Genomic DNA, 11,585 nt, shown 5'->3' with positions numbered 1-11,585 from the left:
GCCCTTCAGTCGAGAATAATATGTTTACCACTGAAGGTTTGGCATTATTACGGGATAAAAGACCTCCACTGACTCCCCTCAACAGGACATCCTAATAGCAAGTTCCAAATCTCGGGGTCCTCGGGTTGAGCAGCGAGAATGCGCCCACCAGAGCTAACATAAACGCGTCTCGGAGGAGAGGCCTGGACGGAGTTCTCGGGAAATGGTCACCAGAGTCGACAATTTCTAAAGGAACATCTTGCCGTTACGGAACACCCGTAGGACAAAATATATCCAAAAGAAACCTCGTCTGGGTGTGGGTCTTCATGAACGACTTAACGTAGCAACACGCCACGCAAGCCTCATGACTATCCATTCTAAACCTGTGTGTACACTCAAGCCTGGGTAATGGGCTTATCTCTCATAGATCATCCCATCCCAACAAACAGAACCAGCAGATACGGCAATCATATGTACACAATGCAATAAGATAAAGCATGTAAATAAATAACTGTACAAAAGAATAAACACCCAATAAACAAACAACCTACAAAAGCTAGGAGGGACTTGCTTATGGAAACCGGGTCCCCAGCAGAGTCGCCAGCTGTCGCAACCTGCGAAAAAATCAACCGGCGAAAAAGAAAAGACAGAAGAGTCGCCACCGTGCATTATTTATCCCAAAGGGGGGAAAGGAAACGCTCCAAGTAAACCTGGAAAACGGAAAGGAAAAGACAAGGTATCGCAACCAAATCTTGGGTTCGGGAGTCGGTTATGCGAAGGGAAGGTATTAGCACCTCTACGCATCCGTAGTACTCTACGGGATCCACTCTTGTTGTTCTTGTCTAAAGGGTGTGGGTTTATCTAATGTACTATTTACTAAAAGCGGGGTCAAAAGAAAATGACTCGCACGGATGTCGCATCCACTGCATACATATCTCATCTGAATATGAGAATCAGAATCTTCGTAGCTCGGCTACCTATGGGTTAAAGGGAAGTGTGCTCGGTAAGACATCGCGTCTTATGCCTACGTATCTCATCTGGAATGAGAATCAAAGCAAAATGTAGTTCGGCTAACTACGGGGTTGGTTTTGGATGAACGACGTTACTACGCAGTCTACCGGATGCTCGACCTTTGGAGACTTACTCGCCTGTAGTAGAAGGAGTAAACATGTTCTTAGGAGAAGAAAAATCAATGAGTTGCTGACATTGAACGTCAGGGTGAGCAGATCAAAAGGGTAATGAGGATAGGACCTCATAGCTCTTAACCCTGGACAGGGTGAGCTCCTGACAAGGCGTGGGGGTTCAGAAAGAGGGAACCCTCTCTACTGACTGACTGGACAAAAGATCTTGGACTTTTGTTCTGAAGCATCGACAAGTAGTGGGATCTTAAAGAATGACGCATTGAATAACGGGGGATTGACTACTAATCCCTTTTATCCTTCAATTGCCTCTTCAGGGAGGTCTTTGGGCATAAAAGTAAATAAACAAAAGAAAACATTGCCTCCTATCGAGGTCTTCCAGCTAAGAAAGCAATAAAATGCGGGAAAGATGTAAAAATACCACACGGATAAAGATCTGAAGTAACAGCAACTAAAGAGACAAGAAACCCGGAGATCTCTCAAGCTGGCACCATCAAAGAAAGTGAGTCAGTACAGGTAATCGGAATAAACCTCCCAGTGGTATCCCACAAATAAAGTGGAATACCAAACAGACTATCTCTTCAGGAGTCATGTGAGCCCTTACAAAAAAAAACTCAACAAACAGGTTAGAGAAACAAGATGGTGTGCAATCAAGAGTTGCACCAAATAATAGAGTCACATGAATCATGCCATTAAAGTTCACAAAAAGCTCACAAAAAGAAACCAAGGGTAGGAGGCCTAAACCTCTTGTCAAACAAATGCATTAAAAGGGTATCAAAAATTTCAGGTTGAAAGTATAAAGTAGTAGAAATAGGGCAAACCTGATTGGAGATATCGAATGAAATTGAATTGCCCGGTTGGGTTTGCAAAGCAATCTGAGGGTTTATATGAGATGGAATTGGCTCTTTGCAGATGAGTTCCCTTCAGTCTCTGGAGGTTGCTCTGAACTCTGTTATCTCTTCTCTCACTATCTTTATCCCAGGTTAGGTCACGGTTTCTTTGGGAGATGGAAGTCTAGAATATATAGCCTAATTTCGTGGCTTTGTGGGCTCAAATGAGAGAGGTCCAAGTCCAAGATTTTTCTGTTATATTTTATTTATTTATTTCTTTTTTTCTTTTTTTCTTTTTTTTTCTTTTTTTTTCGTTTTTCTATTATTTTTTTTTCGAAACGCGTGGGCTTCGCCTAGCGAGCATGGCAATTCAAGAAATTCCTCTGAGCGTAGGTGATTCTGGTGGCTTTTCTTGGGACTCGCTAGGCGACCCATTCTGCTCGCCTAGCGAGCATGACAGCTCATGAACAAACTTTTTCTCCTTCAAGATTAACGTTTTGACTGATGAATAGACCCCATTTGAACATGTTGGAAGTATCTCAAGCCATTCCCTTGTGTTGATTGATCACCCAGATAGAACCCACAAAGTGTCTTGGATGATATTCAAGCTTCTTGGATCTAATTCTGATTGACATGATGAAATGGAATATGAAATGTTAAATGACCTAAAAATGAATGCATGAATGAGGAGGGAAAATTTTGGGGTGTTACACATAGGTTGAGGTTGCTTCATGGGCAAGGCATGGTCAAGGCATAGTTGAATTAGGGTTTCCTTGGGAAACAATCCTCAAGCCCTTTGGGTTATCTTGATCAAATTGGAAAATTGAGATACTTAGGAGACATATATGATGATTAAGAGTTGTGTGAATCATTGTCATGCTTTTTCTCATCTTCATCTAGCCATTGCATTGAGCTTAGAAGCCTCATAGGAGCATGGGAGCACATGATCACTTAAGCTTCAAAACAAAAAGAGTTAGTGACATATTTTTGTGCTTTTGGTTAATAATCAAATAATAAAGGCAATAATGTACAATACAAGCATGCTTGGTGGTATCAAAACACTCAACCAAGTCCCATCCTAGGGTTAAGGAACCAAACATGTTATGATCCTTGAGGCAATGCACTGAGCAATGATATGATGCCATGAGGGATCTTAGGGTCAAAATTAGGGTCTTACAATTGGTACGTAGGCACAAGTCTGAAGGTCTTGTCAAACATAAAAATATAATTAATTGAATTCTTTTCTCATCCCCCCATTCTATTTGTTTGTAAACATCATTTTTGTACCAAATACATATGCACACAAAAAGGGCTCCCTAGGAGTACCTAGGACACTTTGGGCCTTCCCTCTGTGTAACCAACCCCCTTACCTGTAATCTCTGACATTTTATTAGTTTTGATTTGAAAACTTTTTACTTTTGGGGTTTTGTTCGTACTTTTTCCCTTTTCCCTTGGAAACTATAAAAGCGCGGTGGCGACTCTTGTTATTTGATGTCTAGCTTACCCATAGCTTGATGATCATGAATTTACCGCTACACCTTTGACCTTGTTTGGCCTAGGATAAATCCCTTGGTCATTTATTTGGTGTTTTGAAGGGATTTGAGGTTTAGTCCATTTTAAAATGTATTTTAATTCATTTTTAATTTGATTTTTCATTGATTAAATGTTTAAAAATTATGTTGAGCCATTTTTATGGTCTTGTGATGTTTGACTTTCTGTTTGGGCCATGGTCATGGTTAATTTGACTTTTGTTTGGTTAATACCATTGGATATAGGGGATTGATGAAATGTACATTTCATCTCCCAAAATGAATGGATGGTATTGATAAGATGAAATTCCTCTCATGATCAATTTGGGTTTCTATTTCCCCTTCCCTCTTCATATTCATACATATTCTTCCCCAATCCCTCATTGCCCATTGAAATCTCTTTATGTCTAATGATAGTTGATTCATCAATGACCTTGTGTCAGATGAATCAACATGAGCCAGACTGAGATAGGTCTTTCCCCTTTTTCTTTTAGTGTGTGGTATATTTTAGGAGTTTGATTCTTTATACCATATCTCTAACATGCATTAACACCTATATTTTTATCTCCCGACCTCAAATAGTTGTGACTTCTACATAAGTCCAATTGTGATTGCTTAACATGGAGCTAAATTTGTCCCTCAAAGTATAGCATTCTAGTAAGTGAGATTGCAAGTCTCCCATTCTTCATGGCATTGTATAGGAACTTGACCTTTTTTCCATTCATGAGAGCTAGTGGGATACTTGTTGATTTATTCAAGTTGGAGCCCTTCTCATGGATGATGGATTGGTTCAAAGATTCATACTTGTGAATGAATGGTTGAGTGTTCTCCAAAGAATGACTTAATCAATTAAAACTCATCACTAGCATTTGACTAATTATTGACTAACTTCTTAATTAACTTTGCTTTACTTTTAAGTCCTTTACTTTATGCAATTTAAATTTCAATACCTTTATCATTCTTTGCCATTTACATTTCATGCAACATGTTTATGTTTCAAGTCTTCTCACTTTGCTTATTTGAGCCATATCTTGTGATTATATATATATATTGTTTGCTTTTTTTTTTATTTTGTTTATAGTCTTAGGACCTTAAAACACCTAATAACAACAAAAACCCTAAAAAACATTTTCGTGGACTGTTGGACTTGATCTTAGCTTTTGGACTTAGAACTAGGCAACATTCCCTATGCTAAAGGACTTGGCCAATGCCAACATTTGAGACTGAGCTATCTCTGCTTGTGCCTCCATCTGATGCAAGACCTTGGATGCCTTAGATTCATCCGCTACTATATCTCTATGCTTGTTGTTATATTGTTATTTTTTTCTATGTCTGATGTTTCTTCTTAGTTAATCAAAGAATATTGCATCTGCTACATCGAAAGATATTGAAGATTGCTAGCTATTGGAATGCTTGCTTGGACATTATGGCTAGCTTTATTTGATGCCTTGGTCTTCATTTGGTTTGCTTGGATGTTGCTTATGCTTGTTGCTTGCTAAAGTCCCATATGACGTTCTATTCTGTTAGATTACATTCTATTAGTCAGATCTTTTCAACTCTTAACTTTTAATTTTTTTTTGCTTAGGGTAGTCTCTTCATCTCCTCCCACTTATTTAATTTCAAAATCTCTCCCTCTTTTCAAAAACTTTCTTTGCTTGTGATTTCAAACATAGACATGTTTTAATGATTAGAAACTTTGGCCTTATGCCAATGAATCTTCAAACTTTTTCTTAATCAAACTTGTAAATGAACTTAACCATATTGACTTAAATTTCAAAAAAAAAAAGGACAAAAAGAACTAACAACCACATTCAATCTTTGGCCTTTTGTGCCCTTTCACTTAAACTTTTGTTAAAAATCAATTCACCAACTTCTTTGAAATTTTTACCACGAACTACAGGGTTTTTATCCCTCATTTTTATGTTGGTACATAGGCATAAGACCGAAGGTCTTGTCAAACACAAAAATATAATCAATGAATTCTTTTCTTATCCCCTCACTCTATATTTTACCAAACATCATTTATACCAAAAACATAGGCATACAAAAGGGCCCCTTAGGAGTACCTAGGACACTTTAGGTGCTAACACCTTCCTTCCGTGTAACCAACCCCCTTACCTATAATCTCTAGCATTTTATAAGTTTTAATTTGAAAACTTCTTATCTTTGGGTTTTGTTCATACTTTTCCCTTTTCCTTTGGAAACAATAAAAGCGCGGTGGCGACTCTGGTTTTAATGACGTCAAGTTTATCTATAGCTTGATGGTCATGAATTTACCGCTACAGAAATTAAGTGGCGACTCTACTGGAGAAGTAGTCCTCAGTGGGTTTAGCCTACTTTTTATGTGTATATATTTTTATATTTGATGTTTGTTTATATATATTGTTTGTATGATATAATCTGTCTGTTGTACTTGGTGATCTCTGTGTGGTGAGATAAGTTCTAACCCTAACTTGAGTGCAATTAAGATAGGAGGATGATATAGTCATGTTCAACTCGTGTGAAGTAGTCCTTAACGAGTTGGCTTGAGACCTATCTACTAAGTGGACCCCTTTTTTGAGTTACCGATGTTACACATGTAATTTGTGGATAGAAATTACTCTCTTTAATTTGGGGGTCCGAGAAGTTGAGGAATGTAGAACATTTAACCCAACTCGGGCTATTTAGGATGTAGTACAGAGACTGTTCAAGTGTAGACTTGATAACAGTTTTTACGCGATACTACACTCAAACGAGTTTCTCTTGAGAATGTTATAGGTTGATGAGTCAGTCATCCTAACCTATAATATCCGATAGATGGAATCAAGACTCTGGGAACTTTTTAGAACATGCTCTATAGGTTTTTATCTATAGTACACTCCTTTGGGATGGTTCTTAACCCGACTCCATGCTCGTGACTCACAACAAACCCTTTGATTCTCAGTTGATCCGATCAAGTCTTGTCAATATCAATGGAACTTGGGTGTTGATAAGGTGAAAACCATAATCCACCAAAATGGATGATTGATCTTGATGATGACTTGATCCATCCCTTAACCTTTATTTGTGTTTGCCTTGTGTGTGATCCCGTGTGTGTGATTGTTACATACATGTTGTTGATTCTAAGTGTTGGCAGCAATTTTGGTAAAACAAAGAGTGTTCACAAGATGTCATGTGTGATGTCTTAACATGAGATATCCTATGTACCTGCTGGAGTTCAAGAACATGTGCATGCAAGATGGTTTCAGAATGCCACATACAATGCCATGGCTTCTGATATTGGATGTACCTGCTGGAGCTTAAATGAAAGACATGTTCATGCAGGATTGTTTCAGATGACATACACAAGGTCATGAAATTTGATATGGTTGTACCTTCTAGAAGTTATAAAAGGAATTATTGGATTATGCAGGGTTTTTCCAGGATGTCAGACCCGATGTCATGACATCCTGTACACAGAACATTCAGTAGGAATGTCTGGTGTTTTGTGATTGCACAATTAATGGCAATCTTTGAATGATTGAAGATCTGATTAGCTGGCGCATTCAATCATGGATTACAACCTGATTTACTTATTTTCCAAGGAGATCTAACCAGCTGTTATAAAAAGATTTGATTGGAAAATAGATTTAGGGTTTTCAAGATGTCCAAGCCCAGCTGGATGCTTCTATAAAAAGGGACTTAGAAAACCTGTTTGTATACACAACCAAGACTGAGCGAAATACAGAGAGAGAGCTAGGGTTTGTGTCTGTTTAGTCGTAAGACTTGTAGGTCATTCAAGTCATCCATTGATGATTGAATTGGACTGATTTGTGGTTGTAATTTGTCACTCTAAAGCTGTTAAACAAGAGTGTGTGTCTTCTTGATCAAAGCTGTGAAGCAAGATCAAGAGTGTGTCTTCTTGATCAAAGCTGTGAAGCAAGATCAAGAGTGTGTCTTCTTGATTGAAACTATGAAGTAAAATCAAGAGTGTGTAATTGAAAAGTATTTTCTTTTCTCAAGGGATTGTTGTTTAAAATCACTGGTGTGTGATTGTAGGGAAGTGAGTGGGATCTCATATCTAAGAGTGCTTAGGTAGAAATTGCACGGGTAGAGATTAGGTGAGAAAGACTGTAACTTGTTGAAGTGTACGGAGAGTCTTTGAACTAATTCTATTTTAGTGAATTTCCTTCCTGGCTTGGTAGCCCCCAGACGTAGGTGAGTTGCACCGAACTGGGTTAACAATTGCTTGTGTGATTTGCTTTACAATTTTGTATCTTTATTCATTGTGTGTTAACAGATATTAGTGTCGTGACATTACCTTCGGCATCTTATATCTGATACCAGAATTTCAATTGGTATCAGAGCAGGCATCCTGCTCTGGTTCTGGGTGAGATCTAGGGGTAATACTTTCTGGTACAATGGAGAGAGATAGAGGATCTGTTCACAGGCCACCAATTTTGGATGGTTCTAACTACGACTACTGGAAACCTCGAATGGTAGCCTTTCTAAAATCTCTTGATAACAAGGCTTGGAAGGTTGTATTGACAGGCTGGGTGCACCCTGTAGTTTCTAAAGAAAGAGAAGTCACTGCTAAGAAAAAGCCTGAAGAACAATGGTACAAGGAGGAGGATGATCTAGCCCTTGGAAATTCTAAAGCATTGAATGCCATCTTCAATGGAGTGGACAAGAACATCTTCAGATTGGTAAACAATTGTGAAGTAGCTAAAGATGCTTGGGACATTCTCAAAACCACTCATGAAGGCACCTCTAGAGTGAAAATGTCTAGACTACAGCTGCTCACCACCAAATTTGAAAACTTAAGGATGAAAGAAGATGAAAATATTCATGAATTTTACATGAGCATCCTTGAAATTGCCAATGCCTATGGAGCTTTGGGTGAGAAAATGTCAGATGAAAAGTTAGTAAGAAAAATACTCAGATCACTCCCCAAGAGATTTGCTATAAAAGTAATAGCCATAGAAGAATCTCAAGACATCTCAAATATGAGAGTTGATGAGCTAATTGGATCCCTCCAAACATTTGAGATGGGAATATGTGATGGAGCTGAAAAGAAGGCCAAGAGCATAGCATTTATGTCAAACACTGAAGAGGAAGATGAGGAAGGTGGTCAAGATATTGATGAAGATCTGGAAAATGAGATAGCAATGTTGGGAAGACAGTTCAACAGACTGATGAAAAAGGTAGATGTAAGAGCAAAGGGCAATGTCAAGAACATCACATCTGACATCAGTAAATCTAACAGCTTTGGTAAGAAAACAAAGTCTGAAGAATAGCCCAAAGAAGTTCAGTGCTATGAGTGTAATGGATATGGTCATATTAAAACTGAATGTGGGACCTACCTCAAGAAACAAAAGAGGAGTCTTGTGGCCTCTTGGTCTGATGTAAGTGAAACTGAAGAAGCTATAAACCATGTGACTGCATTGATAGGAAGATGGGGGTCTGAGGAAGAGTCAATTGATGATGAAAGAACCTTTGAAGAGCTGGCCACTACCTATAAAGAGTTGTGCCACAGAAGTGCAGGAGTGTGCAGACAAGTTGAAAGCCAGAAGAAAGTGATAGCTCAGCTGAAAAATGAAAAGGAAGAGTATGTGGAAACCATCTCAAAATATGAGACTGAAGCTGTATTCTTGAATTCCAAACTAGATGAGATGACTAAGTATGTAAGAATGCTTAACAATGGATCTACCATCCTAGACAAGATTCTCCATACTGGCCAAATAACAGGAAACAAATCTGGCATTGGATTCAAGGCTGAGTGCAGTTACACTAGTTGCAAACCAAAATCCAAACCTAAGTACAGCCATGTTAAAAGCAAACCTGAGATGTCACATCAGATGTCACAACAGAAGAAAGGAAAACATCAAAGATGGAAATGCCAATACTGTGGAAAATCTGGCCACCTGAAGCCCTTCTGCTATAAGCTATATGGTTATCCTGGCCCTGTTCAGTCTCAACACCAATCAAGGTCCAAACATCACAAGACTGTCAACAAAAAGCAATGGGCTTCTAAGACAAAGGTCACAAGTCTAATAGCTCACACTTCCCTCAAAGTTTCAGCCAAAGAAGATTGGTAATTTGATAGTGGCTGCTCCAGACATATGACTGGGAACAAAAATCTACTAACTGAACTTCACCCCCATTCCATGAGTTATGTCACCTTTGGTGATGGTGCAAAAGGTGAAATCAAGGGAATGGGTAGGCTAGATTGCCCTGGAGTTCCTGACCTTGATGATGTCCTACTTGTTAAGGGATTAACTGCTAATCTTATAAGCATCAGTCAACTGTGTGATCAAGGTCTGAATGTAAACTTCACCAGAACTGAATGTCTGATTACTAACAAATAAAATGAAGTAATCATGAAGGGAGTCAGGTCCAAAGACAACTGCTACATGTGGAGCTCTCAAGAAACTAGATACTCTTCAATATGTACCTTAGCCAAAGAAGAAGAAGTGAAGATATGGCATCAAAGATTGGGCCACCTACACCTTAAAGGAATGAAGAGGATCATATCAGTTGAAGTTGTTAGAGGAATTCCCAACTTAAAGATTGATGAGGGAAAAATCTGTGGAGAATGTCAGATTGGAAAACAAACAAGGATGTCACACCAGAGGCTCAGACATGACACAACTACCAAAGTCTTGGAACTCCTTCATATGGACTTGATGGGACCCATGCAAGTGGGAAGCCTTGGTGGGAAGAAGTATGCATATGTGGTGGTGGATGATTTCTCTAGATACACCTGGATCAAGTTTATAAGAGAAAAATTGGATGCATTTGAAGTCTTTAAGGAGCTTTGTCTGAAACTTCAAAGGGAAAAAGAAAGTCTTGTTGTCAAAATTAGAAGTGATCATGGGAAGGAGTTTGAGAATAGCAAATTTGCTGAATTCTGCTCTTCATAAGGAATACATCATGAGTTCTCATCTCCCATCACTCCCCAGCAAAATGGTGTGGTGGAAAGAAAAAATAGGACTCTACAAGAATCAGCCAGAGCTATGATTCATGCTAAGAAATTGCCCTACCATTTCTGGGCTGAAGCCATGAACACAGCCTGCTATGTTCACAACAGAGTGACATTAAAGAAAGGGACTCCCACAACCCTTTATGAAGTCTGGAAAGGAAGAAAACCTACAGTCAAATACTTTCATGTATTTGGTAGCAAATGCTATATCTTGGCTGATCGTGAGCAAAGAAGGAAGATGGATCCTAAAAGTGATGAAGGAATATTTTTGGGCTATTCAACAAACAGCAGAGCCTACAGGGTCTTCAGTTCCATAACTAATTTATTGATGGAATCCATTAATGTTGTGGTTGATGATCAATAGACTGATGTCACAGACGATGTCGAGACATCTCTAAATGATTCTCCAGCTGACTTCTCAGACAAGAATAAGGAAGAAGAACCTTCTCAAGCTGAACCTGAAGATGAAAAAATCAACAAGGGACCCTCTATCAGGATTCAGAAGGATCATCCCAAAGATCTTGTCATAGAAGATCCAGATAAAGGAGTCACTACTAGATCAAGGGAAGTAATCTCACATGGTTGCTTTGTGTCAAAGATTGAACCCAGAAATATCAAAGAAGCCTTGACTGATGAGTTCTAGATCAATGCCATGCAAGAAGAGTTAGGCCAATTCAAGAGGAATGAAGTATGGGAATTGGTTCCTAGACCTGATGGAGTAAATGTCATAGGTACAAAGTGGGTATATAAGAATAAAACTGATGAACAAGGGGTTGTTACTAAAAACAAAGCTAGATTAGTAGCTCAAGGATATACTCAAGTTGAAGGAGTTGATTTTGATGAAACTTTTTCTCCTGTAGCTCGCCTTGAGTCCATTAGATTACTGCTTGGAGTGGCATGTATTCTGAAATTCAAACTGTTTCAAATGGATGTAAAAAGTGCCTTTCTAAATGGCTACCTAAATGAAGAAGTATATGTTGAACAACCTAAAGGATTCATAGATCCAAATCTTCCACAACATGTGTACAGATTGAAGAAAGCCCTATATGGGTTGAAGCAAGCTCCCAGGGCTTGGTATGAGAGACTCACAGTGTTCCTCACTGACAATGGATACAGGAAAGGAGGTATTGACAAAACTCTGTTTATGAAGAATGAAGGAGGGAAGCTC

This window comes from Lathyrus oleraceus, chromosome 4 (assembly GCF_024323335.1).
Source record: "Lathyrus oleraceus cultivar Zhongwan6 chromosome 4, CAAS_Psat_ZW6_1.0, whole genome shotgun sequence".
NCBI classification, from domain to species: Eukaryota; Viridiplantae; Streptophyta; class Magnoliopsida; order Fabales; family Fabaceae; genus Lathyrus; species Lathyrus oleraceus.
Note: the sequence above shows the minus strand (reverse complement) of the source record.